Genomic DNA, 16,340 nt, shown 5'->3' on the forward strand with positions numbered 1-16,340 from the left:
ATAACCAGAGAGCCAGTTGATATCTCCCATTCGTTTTTTCTTGAAAATGCTGCCCATTTAGTTGCCCAAAAACCAATTTCCTTATTTTTTCTTAATATGCGCCCAAGAAGGCCAGCGAGCTTTTTTAATCTGCATCTATTTGGACGTAAAATTAGTTGAGTTTTCCCGCGTTCGCTTAGCCGTCACCATCTGTTGACACCTTCGGCAACTACGCGTCTCCCGTAGGAGCCGGTGTCATATGTCATAAATGTAAAAGACAAGATATACTAGTAGAAAGCGCAAAGGTTAGCCCTCGGCATCTGCAGGGACTTCCTGCAACCCCGCGACTCCCGTAGGGAGCCCATGTGACTTATGATAAAACTGTACCGATAAGCATCGTTCATATCTTCTGAGATTGCACTTCCTACGAGGAAGGATATCTCTCACCCAGCCGGCCTCCATCGTGCATTCCCAGCGCAATCTCCTGCCAAATTCAAGTTGTGTTCACAACCTGGCACTCTTCCTGGTATCATATTAAGAGTGCAAGCAAAGCAAGCTCTTCCTTCTTCTATTTACTTTTCCCACCCTTGAGCTGTGGGAGAACCTGGTGACTAACAGCGATCTGGATGTCCAGACAATACTTCCTCCAGAGCGATGGCTGCCCGCTGTCACATGGCTTTCTGAAATTGGGAACCACTCCCACTTCGCCGGCTTAACAAAACATTTTCACTCACTGACTCACCAGTTCGAGTGCACCATCTTGGTGCAATTTGTTTAGCGAGAGTTGCAGTAAAACACGAGTGCCAGTCGTTTCACATTACCACGACGCGTATTGAGAGCAGGCATGCGCTCCCGAGTGTGTACCACTTTCCAATGAAGTAGCCTAATATGACGACTAACAAATAAAACGAACTTGTGTTATCCCATTGCTGTCCTTAATATAATGGCCCGCACGGGCACCGACGGGTACTACCGCTAGTATATATATATATATATATATATATATATATATATATATATATATATATATATATATATATAATGGGAAATGAGGGGCTCCGTGAAAAATTAGACAGAAAATAAGGGTTGGCAGTCAAGAAAACCTCGGAAAGCAAAGGGGAGGTTGTCGTGGGTCATAGAAAGAGATGAAGAATTTTTTGAGTCGAAAAGAAAGTGGTGAAAAAATGCCCGCCGGGTGGGATCCGAACCCACGACCTCCAGAATACCGGTCTGGTGCAATAACCACTACGCTACCGGCGGGGCTGTTTCCCCAGCACTTTCTCGGGTATTTATGTTAAGTAATGTTTGTTTCCTGCACTTGGGGGTGGTAGCCAGCGCAACTCGGACTACTCGGGGTGAAGGGGACCTTCTTTTTAACCCCCGGGCCGTGACTCGAGTGTCTACGACATGCCGAGAGTGGTCGACCAGCGTTGAACCCTCTTAAGCTTCCTTTGGCACCAAGACTGCCAGAACAGAGGCCCTCGCTAAGCATGTAGCGAATCAGAAAATGGGAAATGAGGGGCTCCGTGAAAAATTAGACAGAAAATAAGGGTTGGCAGTCAAGAAAACCTCGGAAAGCAAAGGGGAGGTTGTGGTGGGTCATAGAAGGAGATGAAGAATTTTTTGAGTCGAAAAGAAAGTGGTGAAAAAATGCCCGCCGGGTGGGATCCGAACCCACGACCTCCAGAATACCGGTCTGGTGCGATAACCACTACGCTACCGGCGGGGCTGTTTCCCCAGCACTTTCTCGGGTATTTATGTTAAGTAATTTTTGTTTCCTGCACTTGGGGGTGGTAGCCAGCGCAACTCGGACTACTCGGGGTGAAGGGGACCTTCTTTTTAACCCCCGGGCCGTGACTCGAGTGTCTACGACATGCCGAGAGTGGTCGACCAGCGTTGAACCCTCTTAAGCTTCCTTTGGCACCAAGACTGCCAGAACAGAGGCCCTCGCTAAGCATGTAGCGAATCAGAAAATGGGAAATGAGGGGCTCCGTGAAAAATTAGACAGAAAATAAGGGTTGGCAGTCAAGAAAACCTCGGAAAGCAAAGGGGAGGTTGTGGTGGGTCATAGAAGGAGATGAAGAATTTTTTGAGTCGAAAAGAAAGTGGTGAAAAAATGCCCGCCGGGTGGGATCCGAACCCACGACCTCCAGAATACCGGTCTGGTGCAATAACCACTACGCTACCGGCGGGGCTGTTTCCCCAGCACTTTCTCGGGTATTTATGTTAAGTAATGTTTGTTTCCTGCACTTGGGGGTGGTAGCCAGCGCAACTCGGACTACTCGGGGTGAAGGGGACCTTCTTTTTAACCCCCGGGCCGTGACTCGAGTGTCTACGACATGCCGAGAGTGGTCGACCAGCGTTGAACCCTCTTAAGCTTCATTTGGCACCAAGACTGCCAGAACAGAGGCCCTCGCTAAGCATGTAGCGAATCAGAAAATGGGAAATGAGGGGCTCCGTGAAAAATTAGACAGAAAATAAGGGTTGGCAGTCAAGAAAACCTCGGAAAGCTAATGGGAGGTTGTGGTGGGTCATAGAAAGAGATGAAGAATTTTTTGAGTCGAAAAGAAAGTGGTGAAAAAATGCAGAGCTGCGCTAGTAAAGTGTGGACTGTACAAGAAACACCACGAAGTGTGCAAGAATTTTTTGAGTCAGAAAGAAATTGGTGAAAAAATGCCCGCCGGGTGGGATACGAACCCACGACCTCCAGAATACCGGTCTGGTGCGATAACCACTACGCTACCGGCGGGGCTATTTCCCCACCACTTTCTTGGGTATTTATGCTAAGGTATTTTTGTTTCTTGCACTTGGGGGTGGTAGCCAGCGCCACTCGGACTACTCAGGGTGAAGGGGATCTTCTTTTTAACCCCCGGGCCGTGACTCGAGTGTCTATGACATGTCGAGAGTGGTCGACCAGCGTTGAACCCTCTTAAGCTACCCTTGGCACCAAGACTGCCAGAACAGAGGCCCTTGCTATGTATGTAGCGAATCAGAAATGGGAAATGAGGGGCTCAGTGAATTAAGACAGAATAAGTTTTGGCAGTCAAGAAAACCTCGGAAAGCAAAGGGGAGAGTGCGTTAGGTCATGCGTTAGGCCGTGGTTCGGATCCCACCCGGCGGGCATTTTTTCACCAATTTCTTTCTAACTTAAAAAATTCTTCATCTGTTTTTAAGGGGTGGCGCTGCGGTCGCCGAAGGGAGCGGACGTGCCTCGTTGCAGCTCCTGCAATTCTGGCAATTTATGCAGCGTAATCAACAGTTACGGAATTCTAATTGGTACCAGGGTGTGCGCAACGGTGCGGGTCATCAATCGGTACCGGTATCGATCAAGAGGTACGAGAATTCGACTTTTTTACGAGCTTTGAAGTTCTGCGCCGAGCACGTTGTGCTAGGCCTTAGGCTTAGCCATGAGTTCGGCCCCCGGGGCGCCCGGCCCCGGCGTTAAGCCTAAGGCTGCCTAACCGGCGGGAAGGAACAAGATGGCGTCGCCACCGGCGATGGAGGTGTGCGATGCCGAGGAACCCAGCACGAGACCGACGACGACCGTCGGCAGCATCGAAGGTAGGACATTCGTTCAAGTGGAAGGCCGCGATGTGACGCCCGGTGAGTCGTGCGGCTGGATAGCGGCGAGCAGAAAACTACGAAAGACCAGGGAGCTGCAAGGTGAGCGACCTCTCGCCGCGGAAAGGCAATCTAGACCTAAGGAAAAGGCTAACTTCGTCAAAAGAGTTACCGCAAATATCAAGAGAGAAGCCCGCATGCCGGCAACGATACCTAGAGAAGACTTCAAGATCGTGATGAGGCCTAGGGGAGGCCTAAACGTGGCTAGAATAGAGGCCTCAGTCATTTCGGACGCCGTCATGGCGGCCGCAGGAACGGCGAGGGAGTCCGAGAGAGAGGACATGGTATGCGTCAACGCGGCGCAAAACATTCTAGTAGTCAGCACGCCGAGCGAGCAGAGGGCAGACGTATACGCCAGAGTCAAGTCTGTAACTCTCGGGTGCATGGCGTACGAAGTTTACGCGTACCGCACCGTGCCCGAGGGAACGGTGAAGGGAGTAATCAGAGGTATTTCAATCGAGGAAACCCCAGCAGACATCAACGACGCGATCGTGACGAAGTACAACCTGTTGGCGCTCGAGGCACACAGGATCGGCAACACCACGGCGGTCATCGTCCTCTTCGAGCAACCTAAAGTGCCGAGGTACGTGAAGTACAGAGCTGCGCTACTAAAGTGTGGGCTGTTCAAGAAACACCACGAAGTGTGCAAGTGCTGTGGTAAAGTAGGACATAGAATCGACGTGTGCCCGAACCCTGAGGCCAAGGTGTGCTTTGCGTGCGGGGCAGCTAATCCTAACACGGAGCACGAAGCCACGTACAAACCTCACTGCAAGCTGTGCGGCGGGGCGCACCCGACCGGCGAACGCGCGTGCAAGAACAAGTTCAAGGTGCCTTTCGTTGTCACGAAGAGGCAGTGGGAGCGCAAGGCAGAAGAGCAGCGACAGCAGCAGAAGGAAAGGCTTCCCAACGCGTCGGACTTCCCGCCGTGGCACGCGAGAAGGGAGTCGCGACGGAGAAGCGAGCGCAGGCAACGTAGTGCCAGTCGCGGACGGAACGCCAGCCGACGCAGATCCCCGTCGCAGCTTGGTGAAAAGATCACGTGGACAGAAGCAGCCAGGGGCGCAAGTAGCGGGAAGACGCCGAGCGTCACGCAACGCCAGGGTAACGAAGAACCCATGACGAAGAGCGAAGCCATCGAAATCATCAAGGCCAATAACGAAAAGATCCATGCCAAGCTGAAGGAGCATGACGAGATGATCAAGAGAATCAACGAAAAGGTCACCATACTACTAGAAGCACTAGTGGCAAGCAAGCCGCCAGAGTCCCAAGAACCGAGAAGGGAGCCGACGCCCCCGAACGAACCAAGAGAAGAGAAGAGGGAGGTCGTCACCGTGGAGGAGGCTGCCAGAAGCAGCACCGACGGCGACAACGGCCGCCCGACGGAGCCCAGCCATAAGAAGAGAGTCGTCGAGAATACCAAGGAGAGAAGGCTGCAGGCGAGACTCGACCGCATGGACGAGGAGCGCGAGCAGCCGGCGCGCACAATGAACGAAAAATTCAACAAGCTAGAAGAAAGACTCACCTCGGTGGAACAGTCGATGCAAGGAATACAGAACGGCATGGTGCAGCTGCAGGCCCAGATACAGTCGGTTATGCAGAACGTGGAAGTCCAGATAATCGCCAAACTACAACAACTATGGACCCAACACCAAGCAACAAGCCAACCCCAGCCGCAATGAAGCGCTAGAAGCCAGAGAAGGATCTCCTGATCTGGCACTGGAACTGCAACGGCTTCGCGGGAAAGAAGGAAACGATCATCCAGCACCTAAAACACGCAGAAAGGAAACCAGACGTCATCATGCTACAAGAGACTCTCAGTGCAGAAACGTCAAAGCTCCCGGACCACCGAACGCACGCCACGGCAGCAAAGGACCCGAGCGGTAACACTGAGCGCAAGAAGGGCGGCCGTAGACCGGTTGGCGGGGTGTGCACCTTCGTCCGCAAGGGGCTTGCCTTTGTCGAGCACGAGTTGGCCACCGGTGAGTGGACTGACAACTGCGCGGTGGAGGTGATCACCGGCAAGAGGGCGAGGGAGAGCACGCTCGTCGTAAACGTGTACAGCAGCCCGATGCACAGAAAGCAAAGCTTCTGCACACTCATACAGAAAGCAGTGAGTGTCGCGGGCAACGGGACAATAGTGCTGTGCGGGGACTTTAACGCCCCGAACTATGAATGGGGCTATGACAAGACATCCGAAAAGGGTAGGGAACTGCTGCAAGGTGCCACGGACGCGGGACTGACCCTGATCACAGACCCGGCATTTCCCACGAGAACGGGGACGTCGGTGGCCAGGGAGACAACCCCGGACCTCGCGTTCGTAAAGATCAGCCACGAAAGGGACGCAACGTGGAAGAACACCGGGACCGACCTAGGAAGCGACCACATGATCATGGAGGTGCGGATCCCGCTCGGCCACAGCGCGGACCGAGGCAAAAGAAAGCACAAATCCACAGATTGGGAGGAGTTTCTAAGGAAACTACCTGCCCAACAGACAGCCATAGAAGACATCGAATCGTGGTCCGAGGCGTCCGCCAGGGCGACCGACGGGGTGACGACGGAGATCGAGATTGACGAGAACGTGCAAAAGATGGACAGCCGACTGGCCCACCTCATCGAGGCCAAGAAGGCCCTGAAAATGAGATGGAGCCGTCAACGCACGAACAGAAGGCTCAGAAAGAAGATCGCCGAAATCAACAGGAACATCGAGGACCATTGCAGAGAACTCGGCAGGCAGCAATGGGAGCAAGCGTGCCGGGAGGCGGACGGGTAGCTGCACGTCGGCAAAATGTGGCGGCTGCTGTGACACCTCCTGGACGAGACCCAGACCAAGGGTGCGCAACAGCACAGACTGAGCAAGATCATCCACAGAGCAACGACGGAGCACGGGGAGGCCGAGGTGAAGGCAAGACTCGAGCCAAGTACTTGCCGGTCTTCCCGAGAGAAGGACACCCGGACTACCAGGGGGCGGAGAACGTGCAGCTGGACCGAGACATCGAGGAGTGGGAGGTCAGGTACGCCATGCAAGACCTAAACAGAAGATCTGCCGCGGGCCCGGACCGCATCGGCAACAAGACGCTAAGGAACCTGAACGACGCGGCGACGGCGGCCCTCACGAACTACTTCAACAAGTGCTGGAGGGCCGGACGTCTCCCATGGCAGTGGAAGGAAGCTAAGACCATCCTGATCCCGAAGCCTGTCAAGCCGCCCGGAATCGAGAACCTCAGACCGATTTCCCTGACGTCATGCGTGGGCAAGCTCCTGGAGCACGTGCTCATGAACAGATGGCAGCGGTACCTAGAAGAAGCAGAGCTGTACCCAGACTCGCTCATCGGGTTTAGGGGCAAGCTGGGAACCCAAGACGCCATGATCCAGTTGAAACGCGAGATTGTGGATGATGAGACGAGCATCAAAGACAACAGAGCGGTGCTGGGTCTGGACCTGCAGAGTGCCTTCGATAAAGTGCGACACTCTGCGATCCTGGCCCAAGCGTCGCGCCTGAACCTAAGAAGAAGACCGTACGAGTATATTAGAGACTTTTTGACGGACCGGACGACCAGAATCTGTGCGGGGGACCTGAAGTTGCCGGAAAAGACGCTAGGCAGCGAGGGGACGCCACAAGGAGCGGTCATATCGCCGCTCCTTTTAAACATGGTGATGATCGGCGTTGCCAACCGGCTGCAGCGAATCGAAGGCGTGCGACACACAATCTACGCCGACGACGTCACGCTGTGGGTCACGGGCGGCAGCGACGGTCACATTGAAAGCAAGCTGCAGGAAGCAGTGGAGGCGATAGAAGATCAGCTAAAGGGCTCGGGCCTGGTATGCTCCCCGTCAAAATCGGAACTGCTGGTGCTTCCGCCCAAGAGAACAAGCCGCAAGAAGCAGTGCACCAGAGACTGCGAGAAGATCAAGGTGCGAACGTAAGGGGGACGAGTCATCCCCGAGGTGGACAAGATCCGGATCCTGGGAATGCTCATTGAGCGAAACCGAGTGAACGGAGCAACGGTGGCCAAGCTTGCGGCCAAGACCGGCGCGGCAGTGAGACTCATCAGGAGGGTATCCAACAGAAGAGGCGGAATGAAGGAGGAGAGGCTCACGAGGCTCGCCCAGTCTTTCGTCGTCAGCCACGTTGCCTACGTCGCGGCCTTCCACAACTGGAGGCAGTGCGAACGGAGAAAGATCGATGCGATGCTTCGCAAGGCTTACAAGGCGGCACTGGGACTCTTGGGCAGCACGAGCACGCAGAAGTTGGAAGCCCTGGGAGTCCACAACAACCTGGAGGAGATTGGGAAGCCCAGCAAACGGCGCAGATCGTGAGGCTCTCCGAGACAAGGACCGGTCGAGCGATACTGCGTCGCCTGGGAGTCAGCGTAAGAAGGGAAATCGAGACGGAGGAGCGAGTACCGGAGGGAGCGAGAAGACGCATCGTCGTGTGCCCGATCCCACGGAACGTGAATCCCACCTACAACCAGGACAGGAGGTTGGCGAGAGCCAAGGCGCTAATCGCAACCCACGCCGACGACGAGGGAGCCGTGTTCGTGGACGCGGCGAGTTACCGGAACATCGACGGCGCCTACAGCGTCAGCGTAATCGAGGCCAGAACTGGCGCAACCAGATCGACGGCCAGCGTGAGAGTCAAGACGCCGTGCCAGGCCGAGGAAGCGGCGGTGGCCCTAGCCATCGCGGACCCAAGATGCACGACGGTGCTGTGCGACCCCAGGACGGCAGTGCGCAACTTCGCGAGGAACAGGGTGTGCTGTGCAGCCGCGCGTATTCTGCGCAAGGCTGAAGCCGACGGTGACAATGACAGTGTCGTGATTAAGTGGTTTCCCGCACACGCGGGGGAAGGGGTAGCGAGCCCGCTGGGGCTGGCCAACCACGACGAGATGGCCAACGCCGTGGCGCGAGGACTAGCCGGCCGCGCCGCGGGAAGGGCCGCCGCCGACGTGGACTGCCCCGACAAGGACACTATGACCAGCTATGGCGAGGGGCTCTCATGGTACAAACTAGGAAGGAGAACGATGGCACCGCCTCACCCAGGGCTGACCCGAGCCGAGGTGGTTGTGTTTAGGCAGTTGCAAACCAATTCAGTGATTACCCCAGTTTTAGGAATTAACACAATATGGCTGTTCCGGAACGAAGGCGGCGTTCTCTTGAATTCATACGCTTCCGTTATGACCCTGTACAAAATTACTGCTATATCTTCTTTGAAGAACTTGTAAAACTCGGTTCCCAATCCATCTGGCCCCGGTGGCTTCCCTATGGATAATTCGTCGATGGCTTTAGTTATCTCACGCTGCTGACTATGAAAATATAAGGTATATAATGTATAACCAGTTTACACTTTCATTTAGTTTTAGCATTTGAAGCAGTTTAGGTGACTATTTGTTGTATTGCGCTCGTGCAGTAAGCGCCCCCCAAGTTTCCACAATATCTCACGTCTAGCAATTGCATTTCTTAGATGGAAAAGCGTTCGCAGATGCGTAGTCGTGCTGCTGACCGCTGTGCTTGTTCGCCCAGCGCAAAAAAGTGCTTCCTCCACCCTAGTGTTACGCTGTACGGTAAAAGTATCAGTTGATTTTATTTCCTTAGTACTTGTATTGACTTCGCTGACTCTTCTCCCGCCTTCAAGTGGCCTTAGATTTTCCTACTGGCGTACCAGTCAGCGAAACGTCGCATGTGCGCTTGTGCAGCGCTTGTGTGAAGTGACCTTGACTTGGAGCTAGATACAGTGTACAAACTAACAAAGTAAACAAAGGCGAGTTCTTCCATTCACAAACATGTTGTGGCTTAGTTTCAACTGAGCGAGCGAATTGCGACGACCCGTCGGCGGCCGGCGGACTAAATGCTGTGCCGACTGACTCTGTCGGAAGGTCGGCGAGCCGTGCAGTAGCGCAGCCAATTCCCAGCTGATCCCCTCCTGACGTCACACGAAAACGCCACAGAAAATGGGCGAGGGTGCAGAGGGGAGGACAGAATTTTCGAATTAATTTTTCTACTAAACAAATTCGCGTAAACGCGCTTAGAGTGGTCGAAACAGGGCCTAGAGACTCCGGACAACAATTTGCGCTCGTAATCCCGCAATGTTTACAAATACCTTCAGTGTCCCTTTAATATTTATATTTCCAAATTTCGTTCGACCAATTATCTCCATTTACGCTTTTATAACGATTACACGTGTAACTTTCGCGATAGCTGCATTATTGTGGAAATTCCATGCGTTATAGGTTTTCATGTATTCCGTAATTTTTTCATTTTTTTTCGAGTTTTTCAAATTTCATTCGGTCAATTATCTCCATTTATGTTAGTATAGCGATTACGTTTGGAACATTCCCGATATCTGCATTATTGTGGAAATTCAGGACGTTACAGGGTTAGCAAGTTTTCGGAATTATTTATTATATTTCTTATTTTTTAATTTTTCAATATTTTTTTTGAGTGGCTGCAAAGCCATATCACCCAGAAAAACAACATGTGCGCCAAACAAAGGAGATTTAGAGAGAAAGAGAGGGAGACAAAGAATGAGAGAGCTATAGATAGATAGATAGATAGATAGATAGATAGATAGATAGATAGATAGATAGATAGATAGATAGAGAGAGAGAGAGAGAGAGAGAGAGAGAGAGAGAGAGAGAGAGAGAGAGAGAGAGAGTTTGTGACCTCTAAAAGGCGTGAGCACCGTGTGGGAATTCGGGTGTCTTCTATCTTTCAAACGGTGCACCACACTAAACTTTTTTACACCCTTTTTGGCCGAAAAGGGTGTAAAAATCTTGTCCCATAGCTAACACCCTTAAAAATTACCCCATCTTCCCGCGAGGGTAACCCTGTGGAGATGCGACGCATCTTGGGGGTTCACTTGGTGTTTCCGTTGGGTTGATTCTCTAATTGCGTGAAACGTGTGAGGAACGCGTATGATGTATCCTTTATTTCTTTCGCCGGTGCTGGAACCACCGCGGCTATGACGCAACGTGGCGCGGCTATGACGCAGCACAGTCCAACACAATCCACTTTAATCCAATCCAATCCAAATCCAAATCCAATCCAATCCAATACAAGCCAAGCGAAGCCAAGCCAAGTCAACCCAATCGAATCCAATCCCAGTAGTCGCCAAACTACCCTATGTCCAATCCAATGCTCCTCGCGAGAGAGTGTTCGCTATCGGAGAGGAGAGGGGGTGAGCGGCAAAGAGTGCAGCCGGTGTTGGTGCAGCTCGCGCGGCGAGAATGGGGGAGGGGTGTGGACGGAGAACAACACCCTCAAAAAAGGGTGTCGAGGATGCTCAAAAACGGATAAAAAAGAGTGTTGAGCTCAACACCCTAAGACAAGGGTGTTGAGCCTCAGACCCTTTGGTTTAAGGTGATCGCATGCGCAATGGCAACGTGAATCGGCGGAGCGCGCAGCATTCAACACAGTCAATACGCACAAGTTACAGTTGGCACACAAATGAATTGAGCAAGAAAACCAACCGGATGCAAGCGGTACACGGGGTGCATGCTTACTCAGTAATAATTGTGTTGTTCTTGCTTTTATATCCAGCAAAGGAAAGCCACCCGATCGAGTCGGTGGGCCTGTCGCAAAAAAACAGATATTTAGCGCTAATTTTGGAAGTATGAATACCACTATGAGAATACACAAATCAACACGCGGATTCACTAGAACGTAACGCGTACTAATTGGATTGGATTGCAGAAACATTTATTGTGCCTGAAGTAAAGCGCGCACGCGCGCTTCGGACATGGCCTATGTCGTCGTCTTGGTGGGTGCTCTGCGGCGATCCTCGCTCGCCGTTGCCGGTTCGCTAAGTCCCTGCGTAGCCAGCGCCTCGATGACCAGCTGGACGGCCTGGAGTTGCGTTTCTTGGTGATCACTCCGCATTGCTTCCTCAAGCTTCCTCGGTTAGTCCTCGCGCTCGGGCGTGTGCTGTTTCGTTGTGGTTGGCATTCTTCTCCGACGCTGCACCTGCGTGCGCCGGGAACCACTAGATTCGAATCCTCTTGTCGTGGTCTGCCTCGTCTGCCTCGTCTGCCTGTCGGATCAGAATGCCTGCCGCAGTTGGGGCAATTCTTCCGTTTCGTTCTTCCCGCCTGTCTAGAATCGCTAAGGATCGTGTGGCATTCTTGGTCTACGATGGCCAGGGCGATGGCTATTTCTTGCGCTTCCTCGACTTGCTTGCTTGACATGCTGGCGGACGCCCGCAAGTTACCTTCGCAGTCGACCACGGCAATCGCGAAGCCGTTGCGGTCGGCATATTCGGCTGCGTCCACGTATCTGGCGCCGGGGTCTTTCGCCTGCAGGTCCGTTAGTGTTTTGGCTCTAGCGCGTCTTCTGCCTTCGTTAGAGTCCTGGTGCATATTCCTCGGCAAGGGGTCTACCCGTACGTTCCGCCGTACGTGGTCGGGCACGGGGCGTTTTGGTGCGTGTTCGTGATAGCCTATGCCTAGTTTGCACAGGATCTTTCTGCCGACCTTGGTCGACGACAGTCGTTCCAACTGAGCGGTTCTTTGCACTTTGGCGATCTCGTCGAAGGTGTTGTGTATGCCCAGCTGGAGGAGACGCTTCGTGTTGGTACTTTCGGGTAGGCCCAGGGCTGTCTTGTAGGCCCTCGGGGTTAGGATGTCTAGCTTCTTCTTTTCGCTTTTCATCCACTTGTGGAAGGCTTCCCCGTCCGCTATGTGGCAAAGTACGAAGGAGTGTATGTCTGGTGAGGTTCTCCTCTTTCATGCCTCCCTTCTGGTTAGTAACTCGCTTGAGCAATCTTGTCGCGTTCGCCGCCTTTCCTGTGAGGCGGGTGACGGTGTCTCCGTTCCTACCGAGCGCTTCGATCGTTATCCCTAGGACTCGAATCTTGCTAACCGCCGGTATGGTGTTACCATCCCTGGTTCGGATCTTGATCTTTTCGTGCTTCCTTTGCTGCTTGATTCTGTGCGTTTTGATCAGTTGGTAGATCAGGAGCTCGGAATTGCTGGGGGAGCGGCGCAGTCCCGTGCTTTCCAAGCTTTCTTCGATCGCGTCGACAGCCGTCTGCAGTGTGGATTCTATGTGGGCATCGCTGCCCCCGTCCACCCACAGCGTGATGTCGTCCGCGTATATCTTGTGCTTCAGTCCTTCCAGCTGGCATAGTTATTTGGCAACTTGAATCTTAACGAGCGGCGTCGCCGGTGGTGTGCGTTGCGCTGGCCGCTTTCTCTGAGACCACTGAGTTGAGGGTGTTGCAGTAGGGCTTACTTGTTTATCAACGATGGCAGAGTGCGCATATAGAGCCCGCTGACGGTGGCGAACTTTTGCCCGAACAGGCCTTCCAAACTCCGCGGGGACCATTTCCTCTCCTTCGACGACGTTCTCCATGAGCGAGATTTCCCCGTGGCGCGCTGCAGTTGGCGGCGAGGAGCGCACGTGCAGCAGCGGCGCCGAGGTGAGGGTGCTAGGCCTGATCAGGCATAGCAGAGCCGTTTGGTTGGCGCTGAACTCAGGATCTCGTTGGCTCGCTCAAAATACACCACGTACCACAAGAATGGTGTACAGGGGCTTCCCGTGCCGTACCTAGCGCCGTAGTGTACAATTCGTCGACAAGGCAGGTGATTTGCCTGAGGGACAGGGTCAGTAGTCAGAGCCGATGTGCGGTGCGACTGCAACTCCTGGCCCCCTAACGAAATTCACCCGGAGGAAGTGTTATCTCAGTAGGTGTCCGGATATCTATAAGTCATAGCTATATAATAAGGAGGATGAGCTTTACAAATAGCCCCACGAAGCGTGCCCATATGTGCATGGGGTGCGCCAGCAATGGGAAAGCGGAAAAATTGGATTGAATTGAACGAATTCCCACTGCATTAGGTTGCGATGCCTTCATTGGTGTTTTGTGTCGTGCACTCAATGGCTACGCTTTCCAACCAGGTTCACACCATGGGGCTAGCGGCAATTTTTAAAGAAGATACTCCTTGTTGGATCACATAAACGGGCAACAGTACGACAATTCTCTTGATTCAAAATATGGGCTGGATCGTTTGTTCTGTTGGCAAACGAAAATAAAACAACTACAGCGACCCTACAAGGTAGAAGAAGCTTCGAGCGTACTTGCGAGAGGGGCCAGTTTAGCCGAGACTCATGACCGCAACAGCTGGTTACGCTTTGGCCAGGTGAGGCATTCGACGTGATGGCCCGCTTACCAAAGGAGGAGGCGGAGGACTACGAGAAAGTCAAGTGCAGCCTCATGCGTAAGTACAGGCTGTCGGCAGAAGCATTCTACCAGAAATTCTGTGAGCCAAAAAAGCTAAGAGCGAGTCGTGCTAGGAGTTTGCCTGTAAGCTGAGGGCTAACATGGAAGATGGGCTCAAAGAGGCAAAGACTTTCGGAGAGCACGACAAGGTAGTTGATTGCTTCAGTTTCGAACAGTTTTACTGTCGTCTACCACAAAACCTAAAACTCTGGGTGCAAGACAGGCAGGGGTAAATACTGTGGACATGTAGGCCAGCTAGCCGACGAGGTCGTGCACATCGAGGTGCGCAGGGTCTGAAATACGGCCAAAAAGAGTTTATAGAGTTCAGGCAGAGGCTTGACCAGCCAGGGCAGAAAGGCAGAGCTCCCTAGAAAGACGGTGGAGCTTGCAAAGTCGTCTTATCGGGTAGTGAAACGGACCGGCACAATGAAAAGAGCGCAGACGATGAGGAACAGTGCAGAACGAAAGGTTTGGAGGCGCGCAAACAATCTGGGTGTTACAACAGCGGCCAGACAGGGATTTTCGCGGAGAGTTGCAAAAAGGGCAAGCTGGTCATTCACGTAATACACAAGAGTAAGGATAGCTGGCAGTTTCTGGACCAGTACGTACGGTAGCTCGTGGTCAACGGTAAACAGTTGGCGAATTCTTCGCGGCTCTCCGGCAATGGTAGAATTGGTTCACCCTTCGTACGTGAACCGGATCAGCTGATAAGACAGAGTGTTTGGGTAACACAGACCATAGTAGCACGGACGTGCGCCCGCCGATTGCTAATGTGAACATCGCAGGTCCATTTGGTGAACTCACGTAGGCGGCGGTATCCCCCCAACTTCTTCCAGAATACAGGTACCTATTGTTGGACATGTCCGATGAGCTGTTAAATGACAAGTGTACAATTACGAAAAACTGTCGAGGATAGAATGAGCTGTGCTCGCTGCGAAGGGCTCAAGTAAGGATATCGTGTGGTCACCTCCGGGAAAGTAAGGAGACTGAAAAAAGATAGCGAAGATATGGCATTTCCGGAGGCTCACGACCGAGGCCAGCGTACGTTTACTGAGAGTAAGACTGGTAAGGTCTCTACGGAAAGCGGAAACGTGTCATCAGCGTCGTGTTCGGACTGCTCAGGTCCACGGGAGGCCTTGAAAACGGCTGCCGACCCACAACGCGCGCAGCTCACGAACTGACGACGTTCCGCCGCAAAGTGTAAACGGTGAGGCTAGCGAAAGGAGGCAACACAAGCCCGTAGAAACAAAATGTATTTCTGAAGACGCGTGTTCTGAACCGAGCAACTCTGTCGCAGAGCCGGTAGTCGAGACAACGCGCGGCTTTCACGCTGCAGCTAAGCGTAACGACGACACCGCTACTGAGTGAGCCAGCGTTCCACCTCCAACTCAGATACCCGATTTCGAGCAACGGCCAGCCGAGCTCGTAGTGATGCCGGTGTCGCTTGGGGTTGAGCCGTCTTTAGAGACCTGGAAGCTCGTATGTAGTGTAGCCTTGGCAACCGGCAAAAAGAAAGAAAACACCCTTAGGTGTTCGCTTACCGATGGTGTCACCGGAAGGGCAAAAGGCGATCACCGAGGCAAAAGTTTCGAGTACACATGCGGCAAGAGCTGCAGTGCGAGCCTTTCGTGAGGCAGGGCCGTACGCACGCTTTACGCCTGGTCTCAGCGGACTTCAGAGCGCGAGAGAACGAATGTGCATGCCTTGTTCGAGCGGTGGAAAGTACGGCAGTTTTCTCCGCGCGCTCGAGATATGTCTCGGAAAAAGGTTGATGTCCTCTCGACCGGTCGCAGTCGCCTGCAGAGAACGGGCGCACCTAAAGGGCCATTTAAGAAGGCAAAAGGAATGGCGAGAGCTCAAACCGCAGTTATCAGAACGAGAAATGGCCTGCAGACGCCTGAATTCTAAATTGCATTGTTTTTCCTGGAGCAGGTGTCCCCCTTTACGATTACGTTTCTGTTTGTGTGGGATATTTCCAATAACGCGAAACGTCCCCTTTCAAGTTTGTGTGCTTGGCTAAAGTACTGCCGGGCTAAAACATAACTAGTGTAGTTAGTTCGTTGCGCGTTTGTTCGTAACTAAAAGCCTGCTTGAGCTTCAGTGTAGATTTGTCTTCGCACTTACCGGCGATGCAGTTGTGTCTTCCTGTGTTGTACGGTTGCTTGCCTGACCAAGCCAGATACCTTCTTGGGGAGCCGCAATTCGTACAGTGACCGGCCCGGTGAAGGTTCAGCGCTGTGTCGTAACCCAGGCTTGGAGTGAAGTGTCTGCTGAGCACTTCTCTACAAAAGTACCCCTCCGGACAACGGTTGAAGACCCTTCTCCATCCGGATCTCGGACCCCGGCGGAGAAGCTGTTACGAATAAGCGCGCCGCTGTGCTTCAAGATCTATGCAGCGCTCTGATGCTCTGTGGTGGAGCCTCCACTACGTGCTCCTTTCGAGTGGGCGCCTCTGTGTTGGTGGCTCAGGCTTGCAGCCAACGGATCCCAACACGCGCCACTCACCTGGTAATGCCCGGTTCTCTGG

General features: G+C 53.0%; 2 non-coding genes across 2 annotated transcripts; both read right to left on the reverse strand.

The window, feature by feature from the left end:
- Nucleotides 1–1,632: 1,632 nt before the first annotated feature.
- On the reverse strand, nucleotides 1,633–1,705 carry Trnat-ggu (transfer RNA threonine (anticodon GGU)). The gene has a single exon. It is a non-coding gene; the product is annotated as a tRNA-Thr (tRNA).
- A 950-nt stretch (nucleotides 1,706–2,655) lies between these two features.
- Nucleotides 2,656–2,728, reverse strand: Trnat-ggu (transfer RNA threonine (anticodon GGU)). The gene has a single exon. It is a non-coding gene; the product is annotated as a tRNA-Thr (tRNA).
- Nucleotides 2,729–16,340: the final 13,612 nt, after the last annotated feature.

This window comes from Haemaphysalis longicornis, unplaced genomic scaffold (genome assembly GCF_048455015.1).
Source record: "Haemaphysalis longicornis isolate Haplotype H1 unplaced genomic scaffold, Haemaphysalis longicornis Haplotype H1 scaffold_2, whole genome shotgun sequence".
In the NCBI taxonomy this organism is placed as follows: domain Eukaryota; kingdom Metazoa; phylum Arthropoda; class Arachnida; order Ixodida; family Ixodidae; genus Haemaphysalis; species Haemaphysalis longicornis.